Source organism: Leptinotarsa decemlineata, unplaced genomic scaffold, assembly GCF_025532065.1.
Source record: "Leptinotarsa decemlineata unplaced genomic scaffold, Ldec_3_MD MMD2_P_RNA_scaffold_2, whole genome shotgun sequence".
Lineage (NCBI taxonomy): Eukaryota > Metazoa > Arthropoda > Insecta > Coleoptera > Chrysomelidae > Leptinotarsa > Leptinotarsa decemlineata.
The window spans coordinates 17,149,260-17,174,276 of record NW_027412529.1 but is presented as its reverse complement, the minus strand read 5'-3'; the positions used below and the strand labels follow the sequence as shown (position 1 = coordinate 17,174,276).

General features: G+C 33.9%; 1 protein-coding gene across 3 annotated transcripts in view; it reads right to left on the bottom strand.

The window, feature by feature from the left end:
* LOC111504423 (Epidermal stripes and patches) overlaps positions 1 to 25,017 on the bottom strand; it is a 159,091-nt gene that overhangs the window by 55,965 nt on the left and 78,109 nt on the right. The window contains exon 1 of one of the 3 annotated variants that reach the window (XM_074184396.1): positions 4,008 to 4,141. The exons of the other annotated variants lie outside the window; for them this stretch is intronic. The gene's annotated coding sequence lies outside the window, so the exon portion shown is untranslated. Of the gene's footprint in view, positions 1 to 4,007; positions 4,142 to 25,017 lie in introns of those variants that run through there. 3 annotated transcript variants of the gene reach the window in all.

Here is a 25,017-nt window from a genome sequence, read left to right as displayed (position 1 = left end):
CTATATTGTCTCCAACCCACTTTTTATTATATATTAACGACTTATTGGGAGAAAACCAAGAATCCAATATATTGCTTTGCTGACAACACTTGTCTCATCATTTGGATTCCAGGACATCGGCTGCGAATATACATCTTCACCGGCAGTAGAAGGTCCAATATCCCAATGAGGATCTAGAAGTGATTTGGGATTGAAGTGAAATTAACTAGGTTCAATTCAATGCCACAAGAACCCAAGCATCGGTTTGTCTTTTCACAATCATGTCGCTGGAATTGCAAAGGCTGCTTCTCAAAAGCTTGTAACACTTTTCTGAACCAGAAAACTGTACACACTTCAGCAACTTTTGATGTTTTATAAATCAGAGATCATACCTTCTTTGGAGTATGGTTCTCATGTATGGAGCTCCGCCCAAAAACATAACCTAAAGCTGCTGGATTCCATACAGAAAAGAGCCATGTGCCTGATTAGAACGCGAACATCACTTTCAACCTTGATAGTCAGGAACATCGAAGAAAGGTTGGAGATTTGTGTCTCTTCTATAGATACATTCACGGGAAGTGTTGAAGTGACCTGGCACATTTGATTCTACCAAGAGTGGTACATATCAGAAATATGCGACGGACTAATTCGAGGTTCAACTCAGTACACCTAGAACTTCACTGTTTCAGAACTCTTCCATCTAGAGAACTGTGTTTATGTGGAATAAACTTCCTGAGAACGTTTTTCTCCGGCGATTCAAATCCAATGTGAATCACTACTTTCGCACAGATTCCGGTGTGAGAGCAGCTTGAAACTTTTTCTGTAGTGCTAGTGTTTTGCCCTCAAGAAATAAAGAGATTAAATTTAGTCTAATTTCTATAGAATTTTTTTTTATTCGTTACGACCGGTTTCGGTTTACTTCAATGGATCTGTTTTAGTTAACAATCTTTGTCTTTAGACAAACGTTTCATACATGCAGTCGAGCTGTGTTGAAGTCAATCGAGTCGAAACCGGTCTGTTGGTGATATAATCGAATAATTTCAGCATGGTCCTGCTGCTGGATGAACGAGAAACATCTGCGAGACTAATACCTATGAGGTATCTTGCATGAATATCTGTCGGATATATATGGGTGGTATTAGCCGGGGAAGTAGTTGTTTTCCGGCAGGCATTCACCAGGACCCACGGTGATACTAAAACTAGCAAGTAGGTACTACCAGAGATTGAAGCACTCATAGGAAAGTGCTTTGTCCAATAACCTTTTTTCCATCGATAATACCTTGTCACTCACTATCCCTCTATTTTTTTGATTTATCTTGGACCCGGATGTCACGCAGGTTGCTATAGCTGCACCCGTGACGAAGTTGGGAGTTAGTCCTTGTAATCACAAGGTCTTCCAACGATGACACGAAATTGCAGTTGGCCCCTGATGATGAATCCGCTTGCTTGTATGACCCCTTTCTCCCAACCAAGTGTTGTCTATCCTTCACACTTGGCTGTACCGTACTGACGAAGACTAAATAGCCAGAAACTCGTGTCTGCGGTTTGCCCACCTTCCTACGAGTGCTTTGTCCAATAACCTTTTTTTTATATATATATTTTTTATATATATTTTATATATATATATATATATATATATATATATATATATATATATATAAAATGTGTCCCACATTTTATGTGACAGGCAATATCTGGTTTGTTGAAGGAGATACACAAAAATGTTTCATACAAAAGTTTTAGGAGTTCATGAGAGCTATATTTTGATATAATTTTTGAATATACAGGGTGTTTGGTGTAGGTGCTACAGACCAAAATTCCATTTTTTAAAATAGAACGCCCTGTATATCATTACATATTCAGATGCTACGTTAAATTCTAATATCATTTCATGTTTGGATTTTGAAATTCGGTTACGGCGTTGTTGAGTTATTGCTTAAAATGTAAAGTCTTGAGAACGACTATTATTTTTAAAAATATCTCATACAATTATTCTCTCTGCATCAGATCACATGAAAATTAGTCAAAATTTTGGGTGTTCGAAGTAATGGTTTCAATTTTGAGTTGTGTGGAATTCAGTCAGAAATCATTTTGAATATGAAACAATTGCGAAATTGAAAGAGGTGTATTCGAAAACAAATCTTTAATTAATTACAATGTAAATTATATAACTTGATAAATCATTTCATAAGAATGGTAGGTACCTAGAAATAAGTCATAAAAATTGTTCAAAGTGATGCCCATTAGATATTATACAGGCTTCGAAACGTCGAATCACTTCTCGCGTACAAGTCGCTCTTATAATATCAGGCGTAATATCACTGCACGCTAGTCGAATTTTCATTTTCAGATCATCCACATTCAAAGGGGGAGTAGTGAAAACAATATCTTTTAAATAACCCCATAGGAAAAAATCAAGCGGTGATAAATCTGGGGAACGAGCCGGCCACCGAATTGGACCCTTATCACCAATCCATCTATTTGGGTACGTTCTATCCAGATATTCAGTAACAACCTGTGAATTGTGAGGAGGAGCACCATATTGTTGCCACCAAATTCCTTGTCGTTCTGCTATGGGAATATCTTCCATCAACTGGATCAAATCATTTTCTAGAAAATGTAAATATCGCAATCCATTGAGATTTTCATTGAAAAAGTAAGGTCCTATGATGCGGCCATTGAACAATCCACACCATACATTAATACCCCAAGTAGTTTGAAAATTACTTTCGCGGACCCAGTGGGGATTTTCTTGAGACCAATAGTGACTGTTATGTCGATTCACAACTCCATTATTGTGGAATTGCGATTCATCGCTCCACAAAATTTGACTGAATATGTTAGGACTTTCATGTAATATTACCTGAATACAAGCAATGAATTTAAGTCGTCGTTCAAAGTCCGTGGGTTTCAAACCTTGTACCAACTGAATTTTGAATGGGTGGTATTTATTTTTTTTCAGAATTCTCTGTACATTAGATTTACTCACACCGACTTCTTCTGCAAGAGTACGGATAGAAACATGTGGATGAATAATAATATAAGCCAACAAATTGATCTCTAAATCTTCAGTTCTAACAGATCTCGTATGATGACGATGCTTTATAGTAGAAGGAAATGACCCAGTTCGCAATTTTTCTACAACTCTCGAAAAAGTCATTCGTGACGAAATGGGTCTGTCTGGAAAACGTTCTTGGTATAGACGTTGTGCTTGACGGCAGTTTTTCTGACATTCCCCAAAAATATGAAATTGTGCAATATAATGCAATTCACCCTCAAGTTAGTCACATTCTCAAGAATTTCAATATTATATTCAACTGATATCGATATCGTATCGTAGAGGTGAGAATAATGGTTTGTATTCAGTAGTAGTCTAGTTCAATTTAATAAAAGATATAGACTGGATTCGTGTACGAGTAAATGAGTTTTTTTGAAACTTTATATTTAAGGAAAAGTGCAATAACTCAACAACGCCGTAACCGAATTTCAAAAACCAAACATGAAATGATATCAGAATTCAACGTAGCATCTGAATATGTAATGATATACAGGGCGTTCTATTTTAAAAAATGGAATTTTGGTCTGTAGCACCTACACCAAACACCCTGTATATTTAAAAATTATATCAAAATATAGCTCTCATGAACTCCTAAAACTTTTGTATGAAACATTTTTGTGTATCTCCTTCACCAAATCAGATATTGCCAGTCACATAAAATGTGGGACACCCGGTATATATATATATATATATATATATATATATATATATATATATATATATATATATATATATATATATATATATATATATATATATATATATATATATATATTGACCTGAATACTATGAAAAACGTAATTTGAGGTATGTTTTATAATGACATGACGTTCTTCATTTAATAGGGTTGTCATCAAGAGTTCACCAACACAGTTTAACAGTTTAAATTTCAATCCACCTTAATATTTTTCAATACTTCATACAATTCCTTCATCTTTACAGTTTCACTAATGTGCTACTTGACACTTACCTGTTGTTGTGGATCTGTCAAGTTACTCACAGGAAAATTATAAACCCCAGACGAAATTATTCACACAAAGCTTCTACAAACGCTATACTGGTGATGTACAAGTATATTATGTATAATGATACCTTTTTTGATCGAAGACATTGAACAACTGTGGACGAAACACGGTGAACGCAATGATTGGAAAAACAATCGAATTCGAATAACAAACGAAGATCAAATTACATTATGCGTTCGTTCATCAATTTCGCAAACACGTGTTGTTATTTATAGTGAATAATCATTATTTGTTGATAATAGTGTGAATGAAATATATTTAATCGATTATGCAGATATTCACGCTCAAACAATGTTATCACTTCATTAATCTATTTCCGGATGAGAAAATATATATCATTCAGTTGTTGTTCCGTTACCTTCATAAAAAACGATCATATCGTTTATACATTCATAGATGAGATTTTTTTTATTGAAATGAAAAGAGAATTATTATAAATTAGTATGTATTTTTTTCAAGTTACACAATAATGACATTTGTTGCCTGGGAGCCTTTAGAGGTCGTGAGTTGCGAGAAACTGCACATAATTGGAAATCAATTATTTGAATTCGACCATACCAATTCATAACGATTGCTAATATCATACGAAACTCCATAGTTTTTCAAATATTTGAGTTTCTCAAATCATTTTTATAAAATTGAGGAACACCCATCAGTTTAGTCTTCCTCTTTGAAGATGATATCACTTGGTGACCGAAACACCTGTCGAGGTGTTAAAAATAACGATTTGGTGTAGGAGAAAACTCCAGTAATATTCATTACTACACCAAAGGTTCCAAACAGTGCATCATAAGTACCCATCTGATGTTTTGAATTCACATGGATCACCCATCATCATTCTACTAAATTTAATTGCCTGAAAAAAAGACATTTTCAAAATACGATTTCTCCACAAAAATATCTGAAATGGAATAATTCCATTACTTCAGACTTCTATTGTCTAATATGATATACATTGATGTGACATCCCTGAACGAATCTATATATAAAATTAAAAGAATTAGCTGGAAAATAACAATTATATTAAGAGAAAAAACTGAAATTACAATGAAATCAATTATAAGCAACAATTAATAATTGAACTATAAATGAGATATGAAGATTGAAAATCATTAACAAAAAAATTGAAAGATTCTAAGCCAAGTTACTTCACGACGTTTCGATTGTTAGTATCCACAATGGTCTTCGGGTGATTTTAATTGTTGCTTGTATTTCATTTAATTGTAATTTCAGGTTTTTTTTGGTTAACATAATTGTTATTTTTTTAGCTAATTTTTTCAATTTTATATATTTTTTCAGGGATGTCACATCGATTTATATCATATCAGATAATGGAAACAATGTCAACCACCTTCAAACGAAATGAAATAATTTCCTGACATTTCAGCTGAATATTGATTAGAACTTGTTTCATCGACAATTTGGAAAAACTCGTCGAATTCTATTGAATGTAGATAGTCAATATATAGATAACGCAGAAAACGTAGATAACGAAAGTTAGGGAAGCTTCCAATATCGAAAAAAAAACTGTGTTTTATCGCATCATAAAAAATATCACACCAGAGAACGTTAATAACTTCAAGATATATCGCAATGAATTGAATGTTCGCATAAAAAACTAAAACAAAATATATCCAGAATTAGCATAATTCGTCAATTCTTTGGAAATGTTCAAATCTATACTTATAACTGCGAAAGTCACTCACTTAACACATATTCACCTATTTTCCTCCACATTGGTGAGTCCTAGTAAGCTGAAATTTGATATACGAGTGCTTCTTAGGTGTTAGATGCACCTTAAAAAATGATTTTCGAATATTCCAACTAGGGCGCCTCCGTTGGAGTAGAAGTGGTGCGATTACATATGAAAATTACCTTTTCATCATTGTTTCTTCGTACCGTTATATTTTCGGAAGCTGAAATATTGTATGTAATAATAATAATAATAATAATAATATCGTCTTTATTTTGTAGAGATTACATGCTGATGCTCATCCAGAGTTGATAATACCATATGGCCCTATAAATTACAAAATTAAAAATATACTAACTAAAAAATCAGACATTACCAAGTTTGTTCGACCAACATTCACCTACATTCTTCACTGTGCAGATAGTAGAGATTCTTTTATAAACTTTTTAAATGCTCTCAAATTTGAGTCCCTGTACTGAATAGGGATAGAATTGAAATGTTTGATAGCAGTATAGGTAAAGCTCCTCTGGAAAGTAGCTGTCGAATGATGTGGCATCGTGAGTAAGCCCTTGTTCCTTACATTAATAGAATGTGTATGAGATCTAGGAAGTAATCTCCTTCGATTAATGTCATTTTCATTTCTCATAATTTCATAAACATACATGGATAGATGAAGTCGTCTACGATTTTCCATATTGAGCCATTCTAACTCTCTTAATTTTTGAGGTACGTGGTCATACCAACGTAATCCGTAAATGAATCGTACGCAAAAATTCTGAACCATTTGAATCTAATATTGGAATTCATTATCAAGACAAGGACCATACAAAAAGTCACAATACGTAAACTGTGAGAGGACAAGGGTTTCACACAGAGTCTTGCAGAAATTTACATTGAGAATAAACCAGTTGCTGTAAAGAGTTTTCAGTAAAGTGAAAGTTTTTTAAGAATGCAATTTACATGAGATTTGAAACGGAGATCGTTGTCTATTATTAAACCCAAGCTTTTCGCCGATTCAACGGCCATTAATGGTACATCATTGATAGCAACTGCCAAATTTGTATGTATAAAATTGGTGAGAAAACTAATATTTTTGACTTGGACGAATTTAATTTCAAGTTATGAGAGGCACTTTTTTTGAATATACGTTCAAGATCATCATTCAGCAAATTCTGTGCATCATTCAGGTTTTTTTCAGGAAAACTGATTAATAACTGCGTATCATCGACATATGCCTGAATATTGCAAGCGGTTATGGATTTTAGAATATCAGCGGTATAGATAATGAAAAATAGTGGACCGAGAATACTTCCTTGTGGTACCCCCGCTTCAATTTCAACGTAGTCAAAGTTTCTTTCATTTGATACTATCTTCTGTTTTCGATTCGTTAGATATGACTTAATCATTGCAAGTGAACTATCAGAAAAACCGTAATATTTGAATTTACCATATAAGAGACTATGACTGATAATATCAAATGCTTTAGAAAAATCTAGAAGTGTTAACAAACCAATGTTTCTTTTATCCAAATTAGCAATCACTGTATCTAGAACCTGAATGAGAGAACTAGATGTACTCATTTTTTTCTGGAATCCAGTTTGACATGAGGGAATAAGTGAATTGATTCGAGCATATTCTAAAATTTGGGAAGATATAACTTTTTCTATCACTTTTGACAGGCAAGGTAGAATACTTATTACACGGAGGTCTGCTAGATTTGTTGGATTCGCCACTTTAGGCAGGGGGCGTCCTATCGCTATTTTCCATAAATCTGAAAACTATGCTGCGATTAATGAGATGAACTATAAATGGATCAATGAAAGGGCTGCAGTACCTCAACATGATCATAGATATATCATCTATACCGTATGCTGTACTTTTTATCTCAAATAAAATGTCATGAATCTGTTCAACGGTAGCCATTTTCAATTCAAATTTAGGTTTATTCTCCTGACAAGAATGACTATCATGGAATTGAATTGCTTCATTACAAGTTGAATCGTTAGTTTTCCCCCAACTTTGAGAAAAATAATTATTTATTACTTCAGGATCAGTTAATTCTTCAGGAATTGTACTATTCTTACCTCTCACAACTTTGAAAGACCTCAAAGTATTCCAAACTCTCCTACTATCGTTGACTCTACAAAAACTATTCAAATATGCTCGTTTTTCGTTTCTTATCGAGGAGAGGGTGAAGTTGCGCAATAGTTTATATCTTTCCCAGTCTTGATGGGTTCTTGTTCTTTTATACTTACTCAAAGCATTATTTCTTTGTGACATTAAAATTTTGATATTTTGAGTCATCCACGGAGCTTTTGGTTCAGTAACTCTAACCGTCCTTTTAGGTGCATAGTAGTCGAATACATGAAATAAGAACCCATTGAATATTTAAATTTTTCTATTGATATCATTTTCTGTCAAAAACTCATGCCATGGTAACGTTTGCAGAGATTGAATGCACTCTATCGCATTGAAATCAGCATAATCCCTAAATGTAACAAATTTGACATTAGTTTGTTGTATAACAAAAGCAAGTTCACAAAAAACTTATTTGTGATCTGATATTAAATCAGCATTAACTGTTCCTGACTCCGATACCGTATTTTTATCAGAAATAAAGATGTTATCAAGAGGTCTGCATGCCCTACCGTCAATTCTCGTTGGTTCGTTTATCAACTGGGTAAAGTTCAAAAAGTTGAAACAATCTGTAATAGGATTTGCTATACGACTCAAATCATGGTTGAAGTCCCCAAAACAAATAACATGGTCGGTAGCTGGAATAAAATCAGTTAAAATATTGTCCATATCCCTACTGTAATGTAGGTTCGTTTTATGTTATAGATGTACAATAAAAAAAGATTTTTGACTGTTCCAATTAGGTAGCCTTCCTGGGGATAAAAGGGGCGCGTTTACATATGAAAATTAACTATTCATCACTGTTTCTCCGTACCGCTATATGTCCGGAGCCTGAAATTTTGTATGTAGGTTTGTTTTATGTTGAAGATGTGCAATAATAAATGATTTTTGAATATTCCCACTGGGGCGCCAGCCGCGGGGAAAAACAGCGCGTCCATAAAACAGAATTATCTTTCCATCTCCGTTTCTCCATGTTCTTGAACTTCTGGTGGGTGAATTTATATAAGGATCAGCCTTGCAACCGTGCGGAACCAAGACGGGTCGCTAGTAATATATCAAATGAAAATTGAAAATCAATTACTTCACAAATATCAAAAATATATCAATTTAAAAAATTATAAATCAAAGCCCACTTTACACCTTACAAATCTTGTCGTTCAAATTTTTCTACATTGAAGATATTACCGAAAAGAATACCCTGGACACAATCAAAAGTTGAAAAACAATTACGCACATGGAAAGAATGAGACAATCTCCCATATCCTACAACATTATTGACGTACATTAGGAATCTTTCAATAAAAACTGGCATGCATTCAAAACGGAAATTGTGAAACTTTTTTTCAGAACTGAATCAAAACGAAATCAATGTGATGAAGGTGGCCACTTCATTTAGAGATTTTGACTGGACAGTTCATAAAATCGCAACACGTGTTTCATTAGTTGAACCAAATTTCACCTCATCATATGAATCACCAATTGGGTACAATTTGGTTAGTGTGAACACCTTCAAGCACGCAATTGAAAACACTGAAAAACGTATTGCGGTTTTGTGAACTGTTCAGTGGAAATCTCACAATGAAACTAATACCTCAAAACGAAAAGTTAAATGATAGACCAAAATTATCTCGAACCAGAAGTCTGTGAGGAACTCTTAAAAAAAATCACAACATTCCTGAAACAATATGGTTCAGAGGGAACTGGTCGACTGAAAATGCTATTCTCAACAGCTCAATGAGTCGACTGATTCATGCATCGATGCTGATCCCAAGAATAGAGGGAAATAAAGGTTTGTTATTTGAGAGTGCACATGAAAATGGCGAGCAATGTATTAAAATCAAAGACAGAAAAGTTCCACATGAAGAGTTTGGATTAGTTGTTTCACAAGGCACCACTCTCGGACCTACACCCTTCAACATATAATATTCCAGAAATCTGTTTGAAAATCTGTTTAAAATCTGTTTTTCCGTTAACCAGCTGTTGCACCCCTACGAACGACAACCCTCAGAAGTCGAAACTTGTACGAGCTAAGGATTAACGAGGTCTTACCTTTCAACGTGTTGTTCCTAACACGGGTTGGACGATAGCAAGTGAAGATCGATCGTTCAGACTAGGGCTTGAACCACCGACCAACACGGCAGTCAATTCGAGTGAGTGAACAAAGCACACACACCGAACCGCTTGGCTACCGACCGACCGATGAGAACAAATTGAATGAAGGGGATGTGATGTGTTCTGCTAATAATACAAAAGTATTTTACGAAGCAAAAACTTGGAAAGGATTGAAAATTATAGTAGAAGGTAATTTCGGGAATATTCACGATGTATTTGACAAACAGTTCCTAACAGAAAATACTGACAAAACATAATTTATTTTCTTAACTCACTGCAAAATTCTGTTTTATTTGGACATCATGAAAATCAACAGAACGATTGAAGACGTTAATACAGAAAAGGCAGTCTCAGATACCTAGGAGTTCACCTCGAATATGAATTGAAATAAAACTTTTGATACTTTATAAAGCTCAGATCAGACCTTCTTTGGAGTTTGGAGGTATACTTAGAGCTTCGCTTCCAAGCTTACCTTGAAGCTGCTGGATTCCATCCAGAAAAGAGCCATTCGCCTGATTGGAGGCCCGAACATCACTTGCAACCTTGTTAGTCTGAAACATCGAAGAAAGGTTGGAGATTTGCCTCTCTTCTATAAGTATTTTCACGGAAAGTATTCAAGTAACTTGGCATGTTTGATTCCACCAAGAGTGATACATATCAAAAATATGCGACGGGCTGTGGCTTCTCATAGGTTTGAGGTTCAACTCAATACACCTTGAATTTCACTGTTCAAGAACTCTTTCAATTGGAGAACTGCGTTTATGTGGAATGAACATCCTGGGAACTTTTTCCAAATTGATTCAATCTCCAGCGATTCAAATCCAATGTGAATCGCTATTTCCACACAAGCATCGCTCTTAGACCGCTTTGAAGATTTTCCTGTAGTGCTTGTGTTTTGTCCTTACAAAAAAAGGATCAGTAGTTAGGTAATTGAAGAGTGTTCTATAAGGAACTATATTATATTTCGCGCTCATCTATTAGAGCTTACTTGATTATAAAATCACTGTTTGAGATGCACTCAACGAAGTTATCTGAAAATCCACAAAAAAAAAACAAAAAAAAAATTTGAAGTGATTTTTATCGAGCTATATACTACTCAACTGCACAACTTTTCAAACATATCAAATATTCGACAACTATTTTTTTGTAAACCCTATAAATACACGGCAAAAAACGAATATGCCACAGGACCATGAAAAACATATTACAGACGAGATTTTTCAATTCAGGTTCGGATCTTTATGAAAACGATTTGAAAAATATTCAGAACAAAAAACCAAGTCAGAATTTCTTCAAATTCAATAAAAATTCACTCAATTCGATTGAATTTGGTTTAGGAAAGTGACATTCCATTTACCATTTTTTTTTTAATTGATTGTATTCTTCCCAAAATAAAGTATCATATTTTCACCATTTTCCACCTTTATATGTTGATAAAAATACTTTTATGTCTAGGTTCATTATAACTTGTAGTAAGATTCACCTTTTCTGAGTTACTTGAACTTATTTGCAACACATTGCTGTTAATAACGTTTTATATAATGACAATTATGCATTTATAGTATACTAGGAGCTTGTACCAGCTTTGCACGGGAAGCAGAGCATATATATGCCTCCACTCAAACATAAGTATGTTGACAACTATCAATTTCAAACACTCAATGAATACCTATCTAGAACGTAGAATGAAAATGCGACCTTAACATCCGAAGTGATTGACTGAATAAAACGAAACCAACGCAACCGCACTCGTTCTTCATTACGCTTGTCACATTTGCGTGGATCGCTTGAATTTATTTTGCTCATTAGTGTTAATTTTGCCATAACTCTCAAGATATCCATTTGAATTCAAGGTGTGAATGGCATATTCAATTGAATATTGAAATGGATTAGACAGTATTTTCGATGAAAGGTTTCCGATTTCGCGTAGGTAACACCGTCGACCCGACTTTGCATGTTGTACATCATTATTTTTCATCCAATTTATACAAAACATCACTTAATGAATTATACACGAAAACCTTCTTCTTGAATCGCTCCTTCCAGTGGTAAGAATCGTATGAAAATTCGTTCGATAGTTTTTGAGTTTATCGCTGTTAGAGAAAGAGACACAGCCTGGCACGGTGGGCAATTAAGTTTTATACATATATAATGATAGTGATGTTTAAAATATTTTCCAGACATAATATGGGGTTCAATCAAATGCAAAGGCTTAATTCATTGGAATGCCTTCAAGGTAATAGCGACAGTACTTCTCCAAAAGAAAAATGAAGATCCATTGACTTTAGGTCTATCGACCACGGTGGTCACAGAGCAGGTTCTTCTCTTTCTTTACATTTATAAGGAAATATTATATCCATACAACTTATCTTGGACTGCACCAACAAATGTACTGGTGGAGTGATGATGAAGGTGTTTGATCTATCTGGAAGAGTATTATCTGAAAAATAAACCCCATCTATTCAATTTCCCTTTGTATAAACATGTCGACAACATAATTTTTCACAATACCCGCCAAAAAATAAGGCTCCATTTATGTTGGTGATTTTGATATGAAGTTTATGCGGATTCTTGGTAGAACTAGTGGTTGTCCCTAGTGACAAATTTGTTCCTGTTGAAAGCACTTTCGAGAAGTTTTCCAATTTTTATAATTTTGTTTTGTATTGTCCTCCAAACTCTCAGTGTTCTACAAAATAACTGCTTTCAACTAGTGAATTTCGTTGAATCTTAAACTTCTGCCAAATGAAGATTTCAATATCTCTAATTCTCAGGAATATCTACCACTGCAAGATTGAAAGCTGAATGGTTTTCAGCAGTCAATACTCCTCTTTTTGTTTTTTTTTCAAGATACATATTACCCTTATCCTTATCCATATCAACCTTAACCATTTTGAATGATTTTGATTTTCAGCGTTCCTGCAGATCATTTAATAATAATAATCAAGCCATCTTCAAACAATTTTTGTTGGTTGTCAGTTAATTGGGCAGAAATGGTTTCAAATCAAGAAACTGCAGTTGCGATCACCAAAATACGACTGCGACTTCAACATAAAAATTTTTCCATCTCGTGAAGATTTTGTTTGAGTTATAGTTATTTTCATTTTATACAAAAATGTTCACATATTATAGGGAAATATAAGATCAAAACAAGGAAAAAATAATATATTTTGAGTATAACAAGACTATATTTACAGAACACATGAAAAAACATTCGAATGAAGTCTTTTGTGCATAACCGTTTTGCAAATGTTGACTTTTGTTTATATGTTTCATCGTTTTTCCTCATAAAGAACCAACAATAATCCCGACTCATTCCTGCATCCCATCTGCCTTGGTAACGTTGCTCCATTATCAGTATCTAAGTCTTGGTCGAACCTTTCCCCTTATTCGTCACTGGCAGCACCCAAATTTTCTGGTAAAAAATTCAAATGGGAGTGCAAGAAATGGATTTTGGGAGACATGCGACATCCCATTTTGCAGTAGTTTTCAAGTAGTTCTTTTGAAAGTGTTTCGTAATTTTCTATTTTCCTGTTCCCTAAAAACCCCGAAACAATTCTTTTGAAAGAACTCCACGAAGCTAATTCAACATTATTTCAAAAATTACATCTCACGATTTGATCTCTACAAACTTTATTTGAAAAATATATCACATGTTTCGCTAGCACAGAAGCTTTTTCAAGTGATTTACTTAATTTTTGATCAAACTGTTGATCTCTTAGTAGTTTCTATTTGTGGTCCAACAAATATACCTTACTTGAGCTTTGCATCACCTTCTTTGTCTAATGCTTTTATGAAATTTTTCATTAACTTCAGTTTAATGTGTAATGGAGGTAACAAAACGTTTTTGGGATTAACAAGAGGTATATTCTTCACGTTAGCTAAACCAGGAATATATTTATCTCTCATATGCCATTTTTTTACTTGATAATGGCTCTGTGTTGCCTTACTGTTCCAAAGGCAAAGAAAACAGCAAATCCGCCCTGAAGACCTAGTAATCGTTCTATGACTTTAAGGTCACCACATATTTGCCACTTATACGTATTATAACTTATTGCATTTAGAATAAGTAACATACTTTCGTGTGTTTCCTTCATGGCAACTGCATGTGTAAGAGGAATAGAGGGTATTTTGTTACCATTATGGAGCAGAAGGGCTTTTAAACTTGTTTTAGATGTTATGTTACCAGATTTTAAGCAATTCCCTCAATTTAAGGGAAAAGCAAATATGGAATGTCGTGTTCATTAAATTTTTTTGAAAAAAATCATAACTCAAAAATCTTACGTGTTAGGAAATTTTTACTATCATTTTAGGACAAAAAATCAACAAAGAACTGCCTTTGGCATTACAGTCGTAAATTGGCTGTAAACTAGTGTAATTATGGAAGATTTGGGTGATTAACAGACGAATCAAGATATTGCTGAAGATTCCCACATGATTGAGTAAGAGTGTGGCATCGAACAGGTGAGCATTACGCTGTATGTACAAGAGTAAGCTTTTAGGGAAGCAAGATGTGGGTTAGCATGTCTATGACGACATGCACTGAATAATATTATCCTAGAGAAACTATCAATGCTATGAGCTATCAATGGTCATGAATGATATGTTAGAAGCTTATGTTGTTTCATACGCAGCGTTGATACGAGATATTTTTTAATGCACGATGATGCGCATCCTCATACATCCCTGTGAAATAATACTCAGGTGGAATGACCACCACATAGTCCGGATCTAGATCCTATCGACGAAGCCTTTAAATTTCGTACCTTGTCGAGTAACTCTACAGAGTGTTTCAAAGATATACAATGGTATATCAGGACTTTTCTCCTTACTTTTGGAAATAGGGTAGAATGTCAAACAATTCACCTAAAAAAAATGTATCGAACTTTGAATTGGGTCAAAATTTTCTAGTGACCGTGTTTTGTATTGGTGTCTGTATAGAATAATAAATAGTGAATGGGTCTATCTCCTGAAAAGTTTTAACGAAAAATGTCCCTTTTGAATATGTATTTTGCTGAAAAATTCAATAACGTAAAGTGAACGGCTATTTATATAGTCAATGCGAAGGAGTAGCTTTCATTTAATTAGTAAACAATTAAAGTGTCTTCGAAACAATCTAATTTATGTAGGTATTTCTACATGATTCTCAATTTCTTTAATTTATTCCACGATGTTTAATTGTACAATACCATTTTGTGATAATGCGGAACTTCAATCTTGACTGCAACAGATTCCACACTAATTATTATGGAATACATTTTCTCGCTATGTCTGACTCTCTGTTTAAATGGACGCGATAAACTCAAAATCTATTGAATTGATTTCCATTAATTTTTCACGAACAGGAGGAAATGATTCAAGTAGAAAAATTGTGTTCATATTTTATTAATGTTTTGTGTGAATTGGTTGAAATATGATGATGTTATCGCTTAGGAGTCGGTTACGATTTTTCTCCTGTTGGGATATTCGTTGTTTCAAAAGTCTAATTTGAATTGTAATTTCTCAGTGGAATCTTATTGAATTCAATTGATCAATTGTATAAATGTTATTCGATTCGAATAGTTCATTTGAATATGAAATCAGTGGTTGTGAAACACAGAATAGGAGCACTACAATATTTTATTATATATAATCCTTTTGTGGAAAATAGCCGAAAGAAATCATTTAATTAATCCGCCCACTTAATCCGAAATTAATAATATATTTTTGAACAAAGTATTTGGTTTGATCAGATCATTTGAATACGAAATCAATGCTTGTGAATTCTAGCGTGAATGGTGAAAATGAGATGTAACGAGAAAGCAACATAATGATGAAATAATTCAACAATTCTGATGAAAAGAGGCTCTCAGACATTGAAACAAATCTTATATACTGATATACAAATCTCATAGTAACTGATGGAAATTCTTTAACATAAAAAAAATAAATCCTCACAAGGGAAAATCTAAAGTCATGGTTGAAAATATGAAACGAGGAAAACATGTAGTGAGAACAAAAGGTAAGGAGACGCCAAGGGAGACGTTAGTTGAGACATGGGATCTAGAGCCCCGTTTTTATTACATGCTTTATATTAGCTTCACCTGTATGTATGTTTGTTTGTTTGTCAGTTTGTTTGTAACTCGGGATCTGTATTTGACAGAATTATCGACATTATTGCTTGATCTATTCGCGGGCAGATGGCGCTGTACGTAACCTCCTTGATATATCGACATTATTGCTTGATCTATTCACGGGCAGATGGCGCTGAGCGTGTGATAAATTTCGAACTCACTTTACATGTATTTCTTCATTTGAAAAAAGTATTTATTTTACTAACACGCACGCCTGCTGCGTTATTTGTAACCCTCCTTTGCGCGCCTGCTGTCTTGGGCTTGGTAGCTGATTTTCAGGCTCCCTTTCCGGAATCGGAAAATATCAATGGTCATTTGGGATTGATCCCGAAGTTTAGATAAAATAAATATAGTTTTGAAAGACTAAAAAACACGCTTTAAAAGAACATCGAACTAAAAAGTTAAGAATATTTTTTAAATAACCTTAAAACAAAATAACGAACGAAAAATACTTGCATTATTGTGAAAAAAGCGTCGTCGCTTCGTGTCATATTTTTTGTATATCAAGCGCCCGTCGCTTTTTTCACAATAATACTAGTATTATTCGTTCGTTATTATTTTAGGCTTATTTAAAAAAAAATCACTTTTCAGTTTGATGTTCTTTAAAAGCGTGTTTTTTAGTTTTTTAAACTATATTTATTAGCACAAATGTCATGTAGACTGATGATTACTCTAGAGGGGGCAGTGAAATGAAAGGGATGAACTTCATGAATTCCAGAATCTATTTGAAAATAAAACGTATACTACAAGAAAATATAGACAAAACAATGTAAACAAAAAATACTTAATGTTATTTCTTTATGAAAGCAATATAACCTAGTGTTCCGCTAGATAATTTGTCAAGACCTAGATTATATTGGATGTTTATGTATTATGAAGTACCACTTCAAAAGTATATCTGAGGAATGTATAACTAGGCGATTTTGTAAGTTTTGTCCCTTTTCAGCAGTGACCCCCTATTTTATTTCATTGAAATGAGCGCCATTTGAATCAGTGCACTTTTGCCAACGTAATATAAGTCAATTATTTCAGTCAGTATGAAAATTGTTTTCTCGAGATTTGATGAAGTCGACGAAGGCCGCATTTGCCGTCCTTATTGGTGAAAGTTTTACCGGAGAAAAAGTTATATAATTGTTTAAAAAAGTGGTAGTTTAGTAGTTTTCAGCATGTTCAAATACAGCTGTTGAATTGTGATCAATAAATAGAGGTTCTACGATATGGTTTCCTAATATTCCCGCCCAAATGTTCATTTTTTCGGTATATTGGGTATGTGTTTCCCGAAAAACGTAAGGATTGGTTTCACTCCAATAACGGCAATTTTGTCTGTGAACATTGCCGTTTGAAAAAATGTACATTTGTAACTAAAACAAATATTGTGGAGATAGGTAGGATGCCTTGCAATGATTTCCGTCATGATTTCGTAGAATTCTGTTCTTCGATCAGGGTCATCTTCAGTTAATTGATGTACCATTTCAATTTGTATGGATGATACCTATTTCTCTTCAAGAGTCTCCACACAGTAGAAGAAGACACCTCACATACATTCGCGACGGAATAAGTAGACTGTTCAGGATTTACTACCATTTACCCAATTATTTGCACTTGCTGTTCTTTCGGAATGAACGAATGACTTGGGGGCTTTTTCTTATGTACACTACCGGTAGTTGTGAATTTGGATACAAGTTCCCTCAAATATTTTCTACAGATATGACGATTCGGAAAACATTCATTGAAAATTCTTTCGGTCTCGTGAAAGTTACGCGTTGTATCATAAATAAAAATCGCTTCAATTTTTTTCTTACAATGGACGTGGTACCTTTTCGCTAATAAAACCGAAAACTAAATGGGAATATTCTTACTGAACAATGATGTTCATTGGCGTACTGACATTTTTTGTCGTTTTAATAAACAAAAAATAACTTAACAAACCTTATCGGGTTTTTGGAATTGCCATATGGTAGATAAAACGGAATATTTCTAGAAATATCGATAGTAATGTGTTTGTCTTTAGGAAATTATTAAATGTTCCGCCATTTTGTGGTAGGTGAAGGCATTGACTTTATATTCTAGAATTGGGTATAAAGTATTCGTCAGGAGCTTCAAAATGATGTGTCACATTACCCCCCTATCCATTTAATTAATTTTTTCCCAGATGACGCCCAGTCGCCATCTTGAAAGTTTCATGTCTCAATTTCACTTCAAAATAAAGTATTCATGCATTCATTTCATTATCCCAAATTTAACTTTTTTGTGTTGAACCGTTAAAAAAATGAAAGGGGGGGCATTAAAGAAATGCACTGTATACTTGAATCTGAAAAAATCTTTTGAAGTATAGAACAAAATGCCTAAATATACAGTGACATTCTATGGAGATGAGTCTTTAATACTTTTCAATACCCTTAAACGATAACTGTGTCAGTTCATGCTACGATATGTAATTGAAGTGAACATTGGAAATACTTTCGAAAAGTTCAAAACAAGAACTTTTCCCAATCACCAGAACAGCAATCACCAGAACGAGCCTTTTCCCAAGCAAGTTGTCGTCTTCAGGAGATGAAAACAACTAATTTCCAAACCTAAAACTGTTTTCTATTCATACGGGCACACTTCCACTTTCCGATACACATCAATGATTTCAGGTAGAACTTTGCGGAAAATTTTCACATGAGAGTTTTCACTAATTTCAAGAGTGGATAATGAAAAGCTAAATAATGGTCAGTTTGGAATGGGACTTTTGTCACTGTTCATAGTTATCATGCCACACTTTCCAGACCTTCAATACATCCATTATTCCAGTGTCATGTACCAATCTCAACAATTTCAGATGGTTTTCATTATTTTTATAGTGATTTTCCTAGGTGTGTTGACACTGGATTTTTCTGGTCTTCGAAATTGGATATTGGCTGCGTGTTTTTTGAAATGAGTTTCAATGGTTTGCTCAGTCTGACTGATATATTGTTTATCACAGTTCTCACAGCTTGTTTCATATATCCACGACTTTTCATTTTCCAACATCTTATCTCCAGGAACACTGTTTATTGAAGTTAGCAAGAAATTTCGAAAGCAACTTTCACCTCCAAATTTCTAACAATTCGATCTAACACTCATACAAACACTCAGAGTACATGATTTTTCCTCTCCTCGATATTAGGAAGACTAACCAGGCCTTCTCACAGGTCACTGTCATTTGAATCATCACATGCAGAGACTTGGACTGTCGGCAGACAGTGTGTGTCGCCTTTGTCTGGGAAATGATGAAACTGCAGAGCATTTACTTTGTGCCTGCCCCGCTGGGGACCGAAGCAGGTTCTTTGAGTTGGGCAGATCCGTACTCTCACCATCTGACCTGAAAGACCACTCACCATACAAACTAATCGGCTTCGTTAAGAAGCTGGGTTTATTTGGCTGAGTGTGAATACGTGTGAGCCACAATAAACCCTTATGGGTTGCGGTGGACTGTCGAATAGACCCACTCACTTCAGACCTACCTACCTACATGATTTTTCACTCTAGCATGATGATCAAATTCATGAAGAAAATACCTATTGTTATGAGATTTTTTAAAATTAACATAATGAATGAGAATCAGAAAGTGTTTCCAAGATTCATCCAACTGAAAACATCGAATAGAAGCCAGGCAGCGCTAGATGGCATAAAAACGGGAAAAATGAAATGGATGAAAAAATTGCGAAAACTGCAATATAGCAAGAGGGACAATGCAAATATATACCTTAAGGTAACACACACGAAATTACTTCATAGATGTCATAATATAGAATTCGATATTCACTAATAGAAAGGAAATCACCTCTACCTATTAGAAACAAAGTCATGAATCATAAATTCAGTTCACAGACACTGAAAATGTGTTGATAGATAAAGGTTTCAAATATAATATTGAAAATGAAAATAGCATTAACAACTTTGAAATTTTGGGGATCGAAACAAAAATGACATTGGGAGGGGCATTGAATAGCATTAATAACAAACACCAGGCGTCACATATCATAAAATCAGATTTTTTGAAAGAAGGTAGTTTTACGAATGAATTGAAACTTGTGAAATCAATACGCAGTAAAATTAACGAAAATGATGTTATATTGACTAGAGTAGATAAAGGCAACACTGTGGTTGCTATTGACCGAATCGACTATGCCAACAAAACCCTTGATTTCTCGAATTTAGGAAACTTTGAAATGCTGAAACGTGATCCAACTAATTCTTTCCAAAGACAAGTGAAAGATTTTTTGAAAAATTCAAACATACTTTTACTGAAAGGGAAAAGTTCAAATTACCATTGATGAACCCCCAAATGCCCAAATTATATTCACTCATAAAACTGCACAAACAGAGTTATCCAATTAGACCAGTGGATTCCTTTGTCACTGCACCATCAGTGAAATTGTCTGAAAGGCTAATCAATATCATCTTGAACCATTGTAACTTCCAACCAAAATTCAGTCTACGGAATTCATTTGACTTAATCAATGAAATAGAGAACATACCTCTACCTTTACTCTACCTTTACCTCTACCTTTGATGTGCAGAATCTATTTCCCAGCATACCTCCTGATGATATTATTACTTTAGTAATTAAATTATTAGATAAAAATAGAGTGAACCCAATCATAAAACAAGAAATAATTGACCTTTTGTTGTTATGTCTCAAACAAAATTATTTTCAATTTAACAACAATATTTATTCTTCCTCAAAAGGTTTGATTATGGGAAATCCATAAGTCCCCTTACTTGCAGAAATTTTCATTGATAATCTAGAAAAGTCGATCTTTAAACATCCTTTGATTAAAAATTTCTTGTATTGGCATAGATATGTGGATGACGTTTTGGTATGTTTCACAGGTACTAAGAGGCAATTAGATACTTTTCGAGATATTAAAATTGCATATAGAACAAGTAATATGTTGGGAAAGTTAACTTAAAAAAAATCTGTTTTAAAATCTGTTTTTCCGTTAACCAGCTGTCGCACCCCTACGACCAATAACTCTTGGAAGTCGTAACTTGTGCGAGCTAAGGATTAACGAGGTCTTACCTTTAAACGTGTGATTCCTAAAAATAATAAAGACAAAACATCCAAATCAGGAGAATATGAATTGAAGTGTGGAACGTGCCCTAAGGTATATATTGGTCAAACGGGCAGACATTCAGGAATCGAATCCAGGAACATCATACGAGCTAAGTAAATAAGAAAACAAATTCAACATATTCAAAACATCTTCTAGAAGAAAATCATATATTTGATGAAGAGTTCGAAATTTTGCACATAGAAAATAAAGGTTTGAACCTGAATCATTTGGAAGCAATGGAATTTAATAAACTTAAAAATTCAAACATTCTAATGAATGACCAACTGGATTTGAATAGATCACCATTATTAAACTTGTTTTCTTGAAAACCGAGAAAGAATTATTATGGATGTAGATGTGAGGTAATATGCTTCGGGTAATCATAATTGAACAGGTACCTTAGGTAGAGCTTTAGGTAATTTTTTTGATGAAGTTTCAATTATGGTTACTTGTAGTATATAAATATTAATGTAAGAACAACTTGAAGTATAAATCACTAGAAAAACCTACTGTGCTAGCGAAACATGTTGTGATATATTTTTCAAAATAAAGTTTGATGGTGAGATGTACTTTTTGAAAAAGAAATAAACCAAACGAAAAGGTAAGAAAAATAAAGTATTTCGCACTGGAGTTCAATTTTGGAAACGTTAAAATGTGAATGGAAATATTAACAGAACTGAATTCTTCTATGTCTTTTGTTAACTAGTAAGATATCTGATCAGTAAAATTTATTAGGTACGTTATCATAGGTAATAATCATCTACAATATTCAATTAATTCCGCAATTGATCTGAATTAGAGACGTGAATTATTATAGATCAAGATCCGTTTCAATATACTTTAATCTGTGGCGTTATGTCTTTATTATGAATGATTGATATATTACTATTAATAACTCAATTGTGACAATTCTGAGAAGATCATAAGAACATCAATTATAGATTAGAGTCATAATTATTTCACAATACCTGTTCGTCATACTTCACGATGTGAAAGTTGTTTCGTATATATTGCAACACTCTACTCTTGTGATTTCAGATCACAACCGGATAAGTTATTAAAAAAAAACTTTTAAAATACCCAATTCAAAGCCAAAATGAATGCTGAATCGTGTCCTGTTCTTCTTTTCTCTTCTTTTGGTTGGTATAGCCCTCCTCCTCTCAGTTTTCAAAATAACATATTTTCACTTCGAATCGTTATTGTAAATACTTCTCTATTATTTCTTTCAGGTAAAAAAAGGTAGTATCTGCTCAGAATACAAAACAAATCAGCAGTTCCTACTGGAAATCAAAATGTAATGAGCTCATAAATATATAGGCACGATGTGGCTTTCTTCCATTAGGAGATTGATGATTGAAAATGAAAAAAAAAACATTTTTTGAAACTCAAAAATGAAAGTTCACGAGGGGACAAATGAACTTTTTCTGGATCAAATAATGAATAAATGAAAAGTATTTTCTGTTAACGAAACTGGTGACTTGATTTTCAATGAGATGTATCTGAATATCAAAGCCGAGGTTGATTAGATTTCTGCTTTGTTGCTGTCAAACTTTGCTAAACACCTATCTGAAACATCTCCAAGACACTTTTTTTGCTCGAGTGTGAGCAAATGCGGCACCCATCTTGTCGACTCGTACGGCCTCATTTAAACTCTGCTACATAATATTTTACTGTAGTAAACAGCAGACCCATCCAGAGTAGAATTCGATTCAGCTTTAAAATTGGTTGGACTCAGGCCTCTCAAATGAAAGTATTGTACCACATATAGTCGGTCGGTAGCCGGTCGTTTCGACGTGGGTGCTTTGTTCATTTACTCAAATCGACCGCCATGTTAGTCGGTGGTTCAAGCCCCATGATGAACGATCGATTTTCACAAGCCGTGTTAAGAATCACACGTTAAAAGGTAGGACCTCGTTAGTACTTTGCTCGCACAAGTCTCGGCTTCTGGGGGTTGTCGTTCGTAGGGGTGCGACAGCTGGTTAACGAAAAAACAGATTTCAATCAGATTTTTCTTAGACATAACAAGGGCCAATTTTCTTCATTTTCACAAATTCTACGAAAACATTTGATATTGATGGCTGCCAAACAAATACTAATCAACGCAGCGTCTTCAAACTTGAAACATATGATTTATAGATTGTGTACTTTCTAATACAGTGATTTTTCAAACAACTTCTGCCATCTCACGGTCAGGCCGGGTATTTCTGGACTACCCTGGTATAAGTATAATTGCAACTCTTTGGCCAGTTACAAACATCGTGAAGAATTGAAAAATATATATCAATTGTAATTAGATGTGAAAACTCATAATTTTACTGATTCTCATCAAGAGTTGAAGAAATAATCTGAATTAACAAACAATCCATATTCCAAAATAACCTTCTTCAGAAGCCCTTCTTTTTGGTTCGGTGTTTCAGATGAACCAAAATGCGGTTACTAATTTCTATGTATGTTTGAAATGATGTCACTTTTGTAGATAGTGACTGGCCTATTGAGCTTGTATGCGATTTCACTTTAGCCATTGAATCCTTTTACGGGCAAATCTCACAGAGAAATCAGAAGCGAATTGTTGGCAGAATATTCATAGACATACTTTTATCTTGATGAAGTTTTCTCTCTCAATGATGTTGAACGACAGAAATATTCAATTTATAGCAACTGTTCCGTTTTCGCGATGGAAACCTGTGAAATATTTTGGGAGATATTTCATATTTTCTTGAGAAGGTGCTATTTCTGATTGACGATTAAGTCTTATATGAAAAAAGAATGAGTTAATATAAATTGTTGAATTCATATTTTCACATTTTAACAAAGAAAACATAACTTTGATTTGTTTTTTCTTATCTGATGTTTCAAGGTTACAGAACCTACAATACCATTGCTAGTAAATTTTTGAATGTTTGTTTGAAGATGGTTGACAATGTTTCGTGGTGCATTTCATTGGTGCGGACTTCCATTGTATAGTATGATATAAATTGATTTGAATTCCCTGAAAGAACCTAACAAAAATAAAAAGATTAGCTGAAAAATAACAATTTTATTAAGGAAAAACTGAAATTACTATGAAATAACATACAAGCAACAACCAAAAGAGCAAAAAAAATTAACTATCAATACGAGCTGTTAATAAAAAAAATTATTAACAAGAAATGAAAATTCAAGATTCCAAACCAAGTTGCTGCACGACGTTTCGATTGTTAGTATCCACAATTGTCTTCGGATTTCAAATCAATTCATATCATATTAAATAAACATTGGAAGTCCGAACTAATGAAATGCGAATTTTTGAATTTTACGTTCAACTGAAGTAAAATACCGTAGAATGTTGGGACTGAGCTATGTCTAAGCGTTTGTGACATGATGTTTGCGGCCCTAAAAACAATTTTAAGTACCTATAGAGAGGAGTTTATGCAATTTGTGTTGGATTTCTAGTAGAATTGAATCTACTTCAATATATTTGTTAGGGTTTTCAAAAACTGAGATCCAAATGAAGTAGATAAAACTGGTTATAACAGGTTATACTTCATTATTTTCGAAATAGATTACCTCACTCCAACTGATCAGTTCTGAGAGGTATTTTCGAAAATGGATCACGAATCTAAAATTACAAATTATTGAATGAAACTCTGCAATTGAACATTGCTTTTGGATTTTTGCTTTTCTCTGTTCGTTAACCTGAACCTGTAGAAGTACGGAAAAAAGTAGAATTAGGTTTCGATCTGAGGTCTTCGTTATACAGCCTCATTTTGTTCAGGTGTCTTTTGAATGAATGAGATCCAATGAGTAGCTATGAAAGTTACTTTTTGGTTGATGAAGAAAA